The following is a 14,148-nucleotide window of genomic DNA, read 5'->3' as shown; positions in this document are numbered from 1 at the left end:
AGTGTATTGAAGCTGAGGAGTGGCTCTACTAGCGGGCAATAATGCTACACATTTCATTAACTGAAGTAGGTGATTAATGTGCAGGAGTCCGAAATATCAAGGAGGGACAGGATTTGGTGACGAAGTAAATACCTTCATGGCTCATTTCCTTATCTGTACACGAAGACAATTATAGCCAGCCCTTTGGTTTGGGATGTGTGTGTGTGTGTGTGTGTGTGTTTGTGGAAGAGGGGCTCTACTATATGTAAAACCGCGGATCCTACAATATATTTAATTGCAATTGTAGCAACAGTTTTCTGTGTCCTATGCTAATCTGTGTATGGTGTCTTTTCTGTACTAAGATTCTAACCACATGTTTTATTTCTGTCATTCCCAGAAGCAACAGTGCATACAGTGTCATACTCCATTTCTCTACCCCATTCGAGGGTCATGCTCTCTTTGGCAGGGAGAGAGTTACTGCCGGGGACTCTTGCTGTTGGACCCAGGACAAACCATTACAAAGTTGCGTAAGACTGTCAGCACAGAGCTGTGGGTCTGCAGGTGTTTTGTGTGTTGACACAGCTCGTGTTTGCCCCGTTTTATTTATTGCTCTTTCTGTTGGAGGAAATCAGAGAGAAAATAGGACTCATACCACAAATGGAAACAGTGTATCTATTTAGCTGGTGAACTCCTCGGGAAAGAGGGAAGAAAGAGCTAAGAGATGCACGAATGAATAAAAAATATTCACGTGTTCACCGTCAAAACACTCTGAAAAGAATAATGAAGGATCCAGATTAGAGACCCAGGAGTTCCGGGAAATGTGGAGGGGAATGTGAAAGACAATTCCATTCATTTTGATAGAGTAAAGGTTAATCTGCAGTCACGTTCAAGGCTCTGAAAGCTATTCCCAGGTGAGTGAAACCAACAATCCCCATCCTCGAGTTGCTCATAGCCGAGCAGAAAATAGAGCTAACAAATAACTCTGATATAAAACTGTAATAAAATGGCTCTACCCAGCATCGGATCCCCCATTCTAGAAGATCTCAGGAATTCTTAATTATATTAACACTTGTTTCTCAAATTATATATTTTATGATAAACTCACGTAAGTATTTTATTCTCAAATACAGCACGTAATGAGTCCAATGGATAAATCCTCAGAGAATGATGTAAAGTTTGTCTGGGAAGAAATAAAGGTTTTAGAGAATATAAGTAGCTTCTGTCCAAATGTCTGTCTCTGCGTTTGTTGATGGCCACTGGAAAGGCTGAGCATATAGGAAATAGTCTTCTTTCTAATATGAAAGGCATATTTGTGTCCCGTGGAATGAGAGGTATGCGTGGTATGAGAACAGGACCCAAGGTCATTGCAGGGCTCACAGTTGTAACGCATATTTCCCGAGTTACGATGATTGCTTGCTGGTTATTCATATCCATTCCTTCTATCGGAGCAGTCCGAGGGTGTTTCATTCTTGTACTAATTTTTAATCATTTTCCCCTGTCTTCATTGTTCTCTATCTTTGTTATCGTGCAGTTTCACTTCTGTCTGGAAGCTGGTCTGATCTCACATCCCGTGTTTCAATAGCATTTGTTGTACAATTTCTCAGATTCTTTACACATGGTTCAGCAATTTTCCACTTCTTCAAACTTTTAACTCTTCAGGGAAGTAAAGGCTTGGGATATGCGTGTGCTTCCAAACACGTGTATGTCTGTACAAGCACATGCATCTTAAGTTTGAATAGATGACATGGGTTTAATGAGTAGAAATTGGAAGCTACTTTAAAAAATTAAAGAAATATTGAGGAACACAAATGAGCTTTGTAAACTGTTACTCCTCATTCATATGTTACATGACAAAGTTCGTATTTGTTTAATTTTCAAAGCAAGATTCAGGTAGAATAAAATACAGAAATCTGAAGCATACATTTTGATACACCACCACCCTAATCAAGAAAGCCAACATTTCCATCACCCCAGAAAGTTCTTTTTTTTCAAGATTTTATTTATTTATATGACAGACAGAGATCACAAGTAGGCAGAGAGGCAGGCAGAGAGAGGGGGGAAGCAGGCTCCCTGCTTGATCAGAGAGCCCGACTCCGGGCTCGATCCCAGGCCTGGGATCATGACCAAAGCCGAAGGCAGAGGCCTTAACCCACTGAGCCACCCAGGCACCCAGAAAGTTCTTTTATAAACCACCACCCCAGTCAAGACAACCAACATTTCCATCATCCCAGAAAGTTCTTCCATATCTTTTTCCAGGTTAATCTTCAACATCCGGGGGCAACCACTGTTCTGACTCTTGTCACCATGGGTTAGTTTTGCTTCTTCTTTAACTTCACCTGTGGAAAGACACAGATTTTACACCTTTGTGACTGTCCTCTTTCACTCAACATACTGTGTCTGAGGTTAACCAGTACTGTTGTATATATTAGTACTTTCTTTCTTTCTGAGTATACACTCCATTCTATGAATATACCACAATTTGTCCATTCAAATCTTGATGGATATTTGGGTTATGTCTTGTTTTCAATTATTATAAATATACATTCATAACTGATCCAAGTGCCGTTTCATTTTTTTATTTTTTAAGACTTTATTTATTTATTTAACACAGAGAGAGAGAGATCACAAATAGGCAGAGAGGCAGCCAGAGCAGAGAGCCCAACGTGGGGCCTGATCCCAGGGGCCTGATCCTTCAACCCACTGAGCCACCAGGCGCCTCTGATCCAAGTGCCCTTTCAAATAACACTACACTACTTCATGGGTAATGTGAGCACCTTATAAGAAAAAACGTTATCCTAATTCTTCCTCCTGTCTTTTGTATCATTGCTGTCATTCATTTCACTCATCTATAAACACACATAAGCACGTGTGTGTGTGTGTGTGTGTGTGTGTATGACATACACATAAGCATATATCATTGAATGCATTGTTACTATTATTATTCTCAGTAATCTATTATTGGATCAATTAAAAATAAGAAAAAAAGAAGAAAATAAGAAAAAATTTTTTTAAAAATCACTTATTTATTCTTTGATGTTCTTCTTTTCTTTATGTAAATCCAAATTTCTTACCGGTAGTATTTCCTTCTCTTCAAGAAACTTCTTTTAATGTTTCTTGCAAGGCAGGTGTACAGGCCACAAATCCCCACAATTTTTGTTTTGTTTTTCTCCTTCACTTTTGAAAGATAATTTTGCATGAGGTTCCTGGGTGGCTCAGACGTGAAGCACCTGCCTTCAGCTCAGATCATGATCCCAGGGTCCTGGAATCAAGCCCTGCATCAGGCTGCCTATTCCTGTGGACAGCCTGCTTCTCCCTCTCCCTGTCCGCACCCCCCCACTATCCCCCCACTACCCCCTGCTACCTCCCCGCTTGTGCGCGTGCACACACACACACACACACTCTCTCAAATAAATAAAATCTTTAGAAAAAAAAGAAAAGTAGTTTTGCAGAGTACAGCATTCTAAATTGGTGTTTCTCTCAACATTTTTGATATTTCACTCTACTCTCTTCTTGCTTGTATGGTTTTTGAGCATAAGTCAAATATAATTCTTATCTTTGTTCTTCTATAGATCAAGTACTTTTTCCCTCTGGCGTCTTTCAGGATTTTGTCTTTCATTTTGAATAGTTTCTATCACTTTATCTTCAAGTTCTCTAATTTTTTCTTCTGCAATGTCTAATTTGCTGTTAACCCCATCCAGAGTGTTTTCAGCTCATGCATTGTATGTTTAACTCCACAAGTTCAATTGGATCCTTTAAAAATATCTTCCATGTAAAAAGAATACATCTTTCATGTCTTTGTGTAACTTTTTGGACAAATGGAGTATAATAGTAGTTATTGTTTTAGTGTCAATGTCTGTCAACCCTCACATCTATGTTCTGTCAGTTTGAATCGGGGGATATTTCTTTTCATTACAAGTTCTATTTTTTTCTGTTTATTTTATGCCTAGTAATATTTGATCAGTTGCCACACATAGTACATTATACTTTGTTGGGTGCTGGATATTTTATATTACTATAGATACTTCTCGAAATTTGTTCCAGGGTGCAGTCTAACCCATTTGGGTCTTACTTTTAAATTTTTAGGAAGAACCAGAGTTCTGCTCAATTATTCCTTCCTATGGAAGCCAGAGCCTTCTCTCTATATATACTCTACGGAATACCTACTGAATTACGGTGTTTTTCCACTCTGTCTAGTGGGAACAGTCACTGCTCCTGGTCATGTGTATGCAAGAGGTTCTGTTCCATCAACCCTTTGGATGTATCTTTTCCCAACATCAAGTACTTTCTTTACATAGATCCATTGATCGGTACTCTGCTGCATACTGGAGGGGCACTTTCTTTAGATAACTAGATTTCTCTTTTCACGAAAAACTCTCCTCTGTTGCCCTGTCCTGAACACTCTCGGTCTCACAATCTCTCAGGACTCTCACTTCCATCTCTGCAATTCAAGGAGTCTACTGAGCTTTGACTGGTTTTTCTTTCTGTATATAGAAACCTAGAAGTGCTCAGACTTTCTCAAGGTCATGTGTGTAGGCCATTGTAGCACTCGCCCTGTTCATTTCCTGTTTCTCAGGGATCATTGTCTTCCATTGCCTAATGCTCAGTGGTTTCGAATCATCGTTTCATATTCTTGTCTGTGTTTTTGGTTTGTTTGTATTTTGTTATTGCTGTTGCTTGGTTGTTTCAGGTGAAAGAGTAAATCTGGGCTGGAAGCAGAAGTCTCTATTTTATAATTTTTGATGGACTTTTCATTTATCTTCCAGTTGTTTTTTGCTAGTACTTAGAAATACAACTGATTTTTGTATCCTCCAAGCAAGTATGGCTTTAGCAAGATCACTGGATCACTCTTACACACATTTAAAGAAAGCTAACCATAAAGGGATATGGTGGATTAAGGGAGCAAGAACTCGCAGCTGGTTGGGGAAATTACTAGAAAGGCCAGATAAGGGAGGTGGAATTTGAAAGATATGTGCAATAGATTATAAATAAAACCTATAGCATAAACAAAGCACAGAAGAATGCATAATCAGGGATTCTGATTATGCTTGATTTGAGCGAAATCAATTATGAGTAGAGGACCCGAGGAAATGAAAATCTATCTGTATATGATACATATGCATAAAACTTCTGTAGGAGAGCCTTCTCTGATCCTCCAGGCCAGGTGAAGTCATTTGAAATAAACTTTATTTCCATTTTATAAAGTTTTCACAATTCTAATTAACTTTTTGTTCACCTATTCATGTAACGTTTGTCTTCCATACCAGACAGAAAACTCAGTGAGGGCAAGAATGATGCCTGTTTTGTTCACTGTTTTATTTCCAGTATTTAACAATAAATAGTCATTGAATGAGTTAGTAAATTGAATCAAGATCAAAAGTCTGAATTTAATGTCATGTGCAACTGGGAATCTTTCAAAGTGTTTGCTTTGGAAGAATGATATGTCCAGAGTTGTGCTTTAGGAAGATTTTTCTGGCAGCACGTAGTCAATGAACTTGAGAGAGAGGAGTTAGGCATGAGGAAAGATCTGAGGAGGCTACTGCAATAATTCAGACATAAGGTAAGGCGAGTGTTAGCCATGGCAGTGGCATAGAAATAGGAAGGAAATAAATACAAAAGGATCTGTAAAAGGAAAATCAGTAAAGCATAAAAATTGAGGATGAGAAAGAATAAAGGAGAAAAATGGTGTCATTCCATAGAAACAGGAAATCTAATAGCAAGAGCTATGTTGTGGCAGTAGCTGTCCATCCTGAGTGTCAATTACCTGTGAACTTTCTAGGTAGGTCTATTAATTGATCATGCAATTGGAAATTGTGGATCCTGGAACAGAATTGTGTATTAGGGACGTGAAATTGAGAATCATTCACCTAGAGGGGATACTTAGCCCTAAGGAACAATGAGATCAGGGAGAGAGACAGAGAGATAGAGAGATGAACACAGAGTAGAGAAGAAGCCTCAAGAGCCCAAGGAAACAATTTCAAAGGACATTAATTTTAGGAGGCAGGAGGAAGTTAACAAAGAATATGGATAAGAAAAATTTTCTAAAGTTGGAAGTAGAATCAATAGAGTATTATGTTATAAAAAGAAAGAGTTTGAGTTACTTAACCGAGTATATAGACAGTTTAAGTAGCACAAAGACAGAGAAGGCCATTGACTTTGATCACTAGCTCACTAAAAACTTCAAGATCATTTGAATAACTTCATTTGATTCTTAGGATAACTATAAAAGAGAAGAAGGGTATTTTTACCCTCATTTTATTTTTTATTTTTTAAAGATTTATTTATTTATCTGGCAGAGTGAGAGAGAGAGCACAAGCAGGGGATCTGCAAGCAGAGGGAGAGGGAGAAACAGGCTCCCCTTGCTTTTGAGCGAGGAGCCCAGTGTGGGACTCGATCCTAGGACCCTGAGATCATGACCTGAGCTGAAGGAAGATATCCAACGAACTGAGCCACACAGGCACTCCTCACTTTTTTTTTTTTTTTTAAAGATTTGTTTATCTGAGAGAGAGAGAGAGAGAGAGAGAGCATGCACACCCACGTGTGCAGGGTGAGGGGCAGAGGGGAAAATATTTAAGCAGACTCCCCTCTGAGCACAGCCCAGTGCGGGGCTTGACTTCTTGACCCATGAGATCATGATCTGAGCCGAAATCAAGTTGACGCCCAACTGACTGAGCCACCCAGGTACCCCATCCTCAATTTGTAGATGAAGGAACCAGGTCTCAGAGAGTTCAGTGGCTTTTTCAAGGCTGCACAAACACCGAACTTGAGAACTGGATCTTTACCCTGATCTCATCCCCAATGACTGTGTTGTCGGGGTGATGGGTGGTGTCACCCCCCAACACCACTGTGCATATTATTCTTTCTACCATTCTTCAGAAAATTCTATTTGTTCTCAGAACTATACTGTTGTTATGCATCTCATTATTGTCTATTTCCCTAAGAAACTTATAAAAACATTTATCTTGGATCCTGATAGTATAATGATTGATATTAGTAGATATAATAATAGATGTTAGTCAATAATGTAGGAAGAGTAAGGGCTCAGACTGTTTACCATCATAAGGCATTGTGTGTTGAAATGAAATATATAAGTAAATATTATTAAGGGGTTTCCCTTTCTATCAGAGCAATGACACTAATTAAGGAATATGTCAAGTTTCCCTCATCAATTCTATAAGTAAATTAAATATGCTCATATTTATTTGGGTTTAAACATGACTAAAGGCTCATATATGTATTCATCTACTTCATCTAATCAGTGACTTACTGTTACTATCTGAAAGTTATATAAGAATATTTAAATACTGATAATGTTTTATCAGTATACTATAATACTCTAAAACCCAGAACAGGCTCTTGTCCCAATGTTGTTAAACATTCATCCCAAAAGGCACAGGTATGTGATGAGGGGTACAGAAAAGGCTCAGAGGATTTCAACTTACTAATTTACTTTTTCTTACTAATTACTTTTTCTCAAGAAAATAAAAAGACATTGGAGATAGTTAAGCTATGGTCTCAATTGATGTCTTAAATAAGGAGTTAATATGGGACAACAATATGAGCTACTGTCATCTTCAAGAACTTCTAAGACCAAAAAACCAGGCAAACAAGAAAATAACTGTTCTACCTGTAGAAGCTGTTGTTGGAATCTGTGAGTAGAATATTGGGTTTGCTGATTGCTAAGATGGGTATCTGTACATAGGGAGAGCCGACCCCATCATAATCAATGGTCATTAGAATGTTTTCTTTTAAACCAAAGAGGCTGGTTCATTTAGTTCAGAGAAGAATTGCAATTATTGTCCTGAAAAGCCCGATGTCTGGGCCTCACAGATGCAGAACAGTGACTTTGAAGGAGCGAGAGCTCTTTCTAATGCAGCTAATAGAGGTGAGAGACTGTTCTGGGTAGGGAATGGGGTAGGTTGATTCTTCTTTGAGAGTCTCTATTCAGTGGGTATGCTGACCCCTCACACTAAGCTTTAGATTTACTGTATAAATTGATACCATTTTTCAGAAGAAAATAAGGACAATTTTAAGAGCATTTCCATGGATATTCACTTTTCCCTTGCCAAAAAGTAATGAGACAAGCCTACAGGCTTGGTTCCACTTTGGTCAAATTGCAAATATGTGACATTTTAGAAATCTTGGGCTGTTTTACTCTTCACACCCATTTAATCACAGTTTAGTGACTGGGGCTTGATGGAATAAGGGAGCTCTGTAGATTCAGTGCAGTTGTGTTTCTGGGATTTTGTAGCAACTATGGTTTCAGAAGAGAATGGAAAAAATAAACATACTTAGCAACCCAAGGGCCAGCTGCCTGAAAACTGGCTTGGACATTCTGGACTCATCACCGTGACTTTTTCAATCTTTGTTGTTGTTGTTGTTCTAAATTGTAAACAGACCTGTATGGATATTCCCCTTATATATTTATATTTGAGGAAGGAGCAGGTTAAGTCAGTTTTCTTTTCCACATTTATATAATCTTTAGAAATTTAAAACAATAAGACCCAGCTTTCATATTTATTAAAAACGGAGAGAAAAGACTCAAAAGAAATGTAACTAATGACTATTGGCACCACTTGCTTCCCCTTTAAGTGAAACTGGATAATAATATTCTTCACCTAAATAACACCTTCTTGTCTAGTCTGGCAAAGAGCTTTAGAAAACATTCATCTGGACTCAGAGACCTCTACTGTGTGTGATGGCTATTGTATAGACTTATGTTGTAGGGAATGCAAGAGAAATGTGGTTAAAAGTTTAACCAGTAGAAGTTAACTAAACTGTCCATTTACAGAGTAGCATAGTTGGGAGGTTACCCATTCACTAGAGTCTCTCTTCCTCAGGTCTAGGCAAAACTCTTGAAATTGAATTCCCACTACTATCATACATCTGGTAATTTTATACCTTCTATGATACTTACTCAAAGGTATACATCTTTTATATATATATCACGATGGGATGCCAGCATAGTATAGTGGAAGGGGTCCTGCTCAGGAATATAAAAACCAAATCCAGGCTATACTGTTGCCCAAGTTCTATGAACTCTAGCATGGCATTTTAACACATCCTTAGACATCATTTGGGGGATAGAGTAAAAATGAAGGTCACAGTGTTTATTTTGGGGGTGACTTACAATAATCTATTCTTCTCTTCTTTTGCTTAAAGTACTGTGAGTTTTTTGAGGGGAAACCCTTTGCAAATCCATTGTCCGTTAGTCATGAAATTTCAGTGAATGCAGTGGGGTTGACCCAGACGTGGGCCTGACTGATTTAGGCCTATCTTAAATATTCTCTCTCGCCATAAGAATTACTCAGAAATAAACATCATCAAATTTGGGTCAGTGACACAAAACTATGTGTATGCTGAGGCTTCAGAGAAGTTATTTCCCCTCAATTCTTCTAGCTACCCCAAAAAAGAATTCTTCCTCTGGGTCGGTTGAGAAGGTCTAGAACTCTGTCACCGTGAACACCAAGAACATTGTCACCATGAATGGAAATGGTCTTAAGACAAAGCTGAAGCATTAGGGGGTGGGGAGGAAGTGTGGAGAGATTAGACATGAAAGATGAGCAAATAATAGGAGGAGGAACACGAACGTCCCAAGAACCCCTAGGTCAAGGCCTGGACTATCCCATTATGTGGACCAATAAATTCCCCACTCTTTAATTCTTCGGTTAAGTCAATCTGGGCCAGGTTTTCTCCTACTTGTGACCAAAGACAACCTAATTGCTCCACAAGGGTTGAATTAGAAAGTAGTCACTAAAGTTACACTGTCCAATAGAAATTTCTGTGATGATAGAAATAGTTTTATAATTGTACTGTCTAATATGGTAGCCACATGTGTCTGAGGAAGTAAGTTTTCAATCTAACTAATTAAAATTAAAATTTAAATAGTCATATATAGCTAGTGGCTAATATATTAGCACATTGCTAGATGGTCTTTTAGACCCCTAATTGTTCTAACACTGTATGATTTTATGCATAATTTTGTACACATAACACCCCTGAATGGATCCAAATTTTACCTAAACTAAAATCTTTGTATATTGCCAATACACACAAGACAACCGATTTCCAGTAAGAATGAGTATATTAGATTTATGTTTTCATTCAAAGTTGCTATGGCAGTTAATTTTATAGCAGATGATGAAAAAATCAATATTCACTACTTCTTCCCGCATTAAGCATTTTATAGCTAGGAGGACTCAGGCAAATTACATAAAGTCTCTAATGATATTTTGAGGATTAAGTAAGAAAACGCATGTAAGCTTAGACTCTTGTCCATAGTCAATTTCCAATGAATGACAGTTGTGCCTCTTGCTGCAACTGCTACTTAAGACTAGATGCTGCCACTCCTTAGCATCTAGAAGGGCCAATGTCTGACGGAGCCAACTGGCAATCGTCACTGAAATATGGATATATTGAAGTTGGAAAAGACTTAGAGAGCAAGTAATATAGAGTTGCAGAAGGTTAAACTAAGTTTTGACCATCAAAATGACCAGGTCATTAATATAGGAGAGGAATGAAAACCAAGATCTCCTGATTCAAAAGTCAAGGTCCTGATGACTCTCCTCCATGACACTTCATTTTGTTGCACTGGCATTGTCCATTCATTTAGCAAACAGGTTAATCCTGGTAACTTTTAGAAAATTCCATTTGTCTCCTAGGCAATTTTACAATGGGATGATCTTCTTGAGACCATTTAACCTTGTGGGTGATTCTCGATTCCCTCTTCAAGAAGTAATGGGAAGACTCTTGTCAGTGTTACTGGATGTGTGGAACTGGATGCTTAAAAGATTTCAAAAATTCAAACACTGTTTTGATCTCTTTATTTCCTTTTTTTTCATAGCAGGGAAAAATCTTTTTCTTGAATTTATGGTACTATATTAATATAGTCAAAGGCAGAATCATTACTTATTGAGTCAGAGGTTTTCCTCTTTATTTCACTTTCTTGTTCATGGGCTGACATTTTATTGTCTTCAAAATGGAGCAAACAATGCCTAAAAACAAAATCCCTACTGATCCAATATTGAGTTAGTTCATCTTTGGTTCAAAGTGGTAATACAGAGCCCAACTACAACTTATCACTAAATAAACAGATAATATTTGTCTCATATCTCCAACCTTAGGAATTTCAAAGTCATTCCAATTCTTTCTGTGGCATTGTAGGGATAGATTGGTTGGAGCATGAATTTTGTAACTGCATTATTTCACTAAAAATTATTAGGTCATTATTCCTATTAGCTTGTAATTAGTATTTTATGGTTGAGAAATCAGAATGAGAGGTTAAGACTCTGAAAGAGTTAATTTTGCATTACATTGCTTCTACATGGGTCTATATCTTTCAAGCTACCGCATGAAATTAAGTATGAGTATTTTGAAAGAAATATCTGATTTACAAAACCTTTTTTGTTTTACCATCCATCTCAGGCCATACCTGATGTTTTAAGAGGCTCACCTAAGCTATCTGAAGAGGAAAAAAAAAAGATTCCCATGCTTCTATACTTTAAAAAAAAAAAAAAAAAAAAAAGTCAGCAGACTGTTGTTTCCATAGCTTTAAGAAAAAGTAGAATGTATTCCTAGGGCGGCCACATTTCTTCCCTTCTCATAAGAAAGTTCAAGGGAACAAGTATTTTCTCCAAATAAATATGTGCCTTTTTTTTTTATGCCAAAGAGTTGGTTTTCCCAGACATTGTTATATATGATGGTTAGATATCTAGGATGACCACACATAAACACTCAAAAATATATTTCTACCACTTTAGGGATTAAGTTGGCTTTGGGTGGCTAGGGTGGGAATTAATAATGGATTTCAGAATTATTTCTGGGAAATATCACCTAAGCTCCCAAAATTAGACTCTAAGTTTTTAGAACATAAGCCTTGTGGAAGTTGGGGACTTTCTATATTTCTATCAGATTTAAAGTCTGGATGATAAGAACATAAACATTTTAACAATATAGTTCAATTTCTGGGCAACAATGCAAAATAAAATAACAGATTGTGAAAATACAATAATGAATATGTTAAACATAAAATTTCAAAATGTAAGGTATCAGTGCAAATGAAAGACTATCAGACATATCCAGGAAGGCATTCTAATGTTGGTAGTAAAATAAAAATGCCTTATTTGAAATACAAATGTTATGGTTGAGATACAGATATATATATTTATATATATGAAAGATGCACTAGGTCAATGATAATCATATCATCCATTACATTTTTTCACTTTGAAAGCACTGAGAAATCCAGTAGTGACTCATAACCATTCTTCCAAACTAGATCAATTTTGAAGGAGACCTAGCCCTGAGACTAGCTGATAAATGTCATTTGTAATGGGAAACATTTGCTTTCTGGCTAGTTTAGTGCATTTAGGTAGACAGTAATGAGTTGCAGCTGAAGGGTGGAGTGCCTCTAAAAAGAAGTATATTTTTTCTTTGCCAAATATAATGAAGAAAGTATGATTTCCAACTGCCCCACTATTGATATTCATTCAAGAAGGATTCTTGCGATGTGACTCTTCCACAGAAAAAAACCCCAAAACACTGGAAAATCAGAAGAGAGAATTATTACAGCTCAATAGACTGTACAGAGACATAAAAATCAAGATTTATCACTATAGAAACAAAGACACAAATTAAAACAAAGACTAAGATGACTTAAAGTACAGGAAAATATGTGTATGATAAACCACATATTAGGGTGGGCTAGTTTATGTTTTAGTTACAAATAAATCCCAAATCTTGGGTGCTCAAGACAATAAAGGTTTATTTTTCTCCAGGCTCCACGTCTGACAGGGCTCTGCAAGGAGGTTTGCTCGTCCTTGCCACTAGACTTTTCCTAATCAGCATGAGAAGGGGATTGCAACACCAAACTACCAGCCATGGCCATTAAACGCCTTCTCCTAGAAGGGGCACACAACACTTTCAGTTCCATTTTATTGGTCAAAGCAAGTCACATGGCCACAGCTAGCTTCAAGAGGGTCAATTGCAATTCTATCATGTGTCTCCCTGGGAATATGAAGTGTGTGTGTGTGTGTGTGTGTGTGTGTGTGTGTGTGTGGCTGAGACAAAAGTTTCACAAAATACAACTTACCTTTACTACATGCAATAAACTCTGTTTCTGTTCGTTCTGTTTGACGTTTTTTTTTTTTAGTGCTGATTTCAACTCCGTAAATTATTTCATCATCCTCTAAAGGATCACCACCATAGTTTGAAAACATTGACCTGGGGAAGTTTCTAGTTGGAATGCTACAGGGATCCAGCCTGTTAGACACTTCCCCTGGTGGTTTGAATTAGGGTATTGATTGAACACCGATCATGTTTGCAGATGATATCAGACTGGAAGATGTAGCTGATATGGGTTTAATAGGCTGCAACCATGGGTCCAAGAAAACAAGTTGAAGTTTCAAAGAGTTAATGTATCATCTCACACTTGAGTCTAAATGAAATAAACCGTATATACCAAATAGGAGAAATATTTTAGAATTTATTTTTGTCTTGCAGGAGATTTGCCTTAAAAATAGAACATATGGAAAATATTTCAAGATTTTAATTTACTCGAAGCACAATATGAGTCATCAGTGTTAGGTGATTGCCAAAACAACCCGGTGAAACTGAGTTGGAGAGCAATCAGGTAGGTGAAGAGGCCTGGAGAACCTTTCCTGAGGCCAGAGCTTACCTGGAATTTTATGTTTCATTTTCAAGAGCACATTTTAATCAGACGGCCAATGGCAAATTCCATAAGAACAGTGGTAGAAGAATCCTGTTGCGTGAGAGATAGTTGATGGATCTGAGGCCGTGGAGCCTGAAATAGAAGACTAAAAGAATAGTGGTATTCCAGTATCAGCAAGTCTCATAGGAAATCCCGTGAAGAAAGGTGATACTTGCTCCCTCCAATCCAAGAGGAAAGAACCATTCATGTGGTCATTCATTCATTTGTTCATTCATTCAACAAATATCTGCTGAGCACTTACCACGATTTACCAAGGTAGGTTTCAGAGGTACAGAAAGGAGTAAGAGCAATTCTGCTTGCCCTCCAGGAACACACAGTCTAGTGGGGGAAGAAGGACAAGTCCCAGCTTTCTGGGACTTTCTTTTTCCATGGGCAGGCATGGCCCCCTGGCAAGGCGCTCCTTTCTAGGTAGGATTGTTTTATTGGCAGGCTCACTGTACCTG

This window comes from Mustela nigripes, chromosome 6 (assembly GCF_022355385.1).
Source record: "Mustela nigripes isolate SB6536 chromosome 6, MUSNIG.SB6536, whole genome shotgun sequence".
In the NCBI taxonomy this organism is placed as follows: Eukaryota; Metazoa; Chordata; class Mammalia; order Carnivora; family Mustelidae; genus Mustela; species Mustela nigripes.
This window is presented reverse-complemented; position numbering follows the sequence as displayed.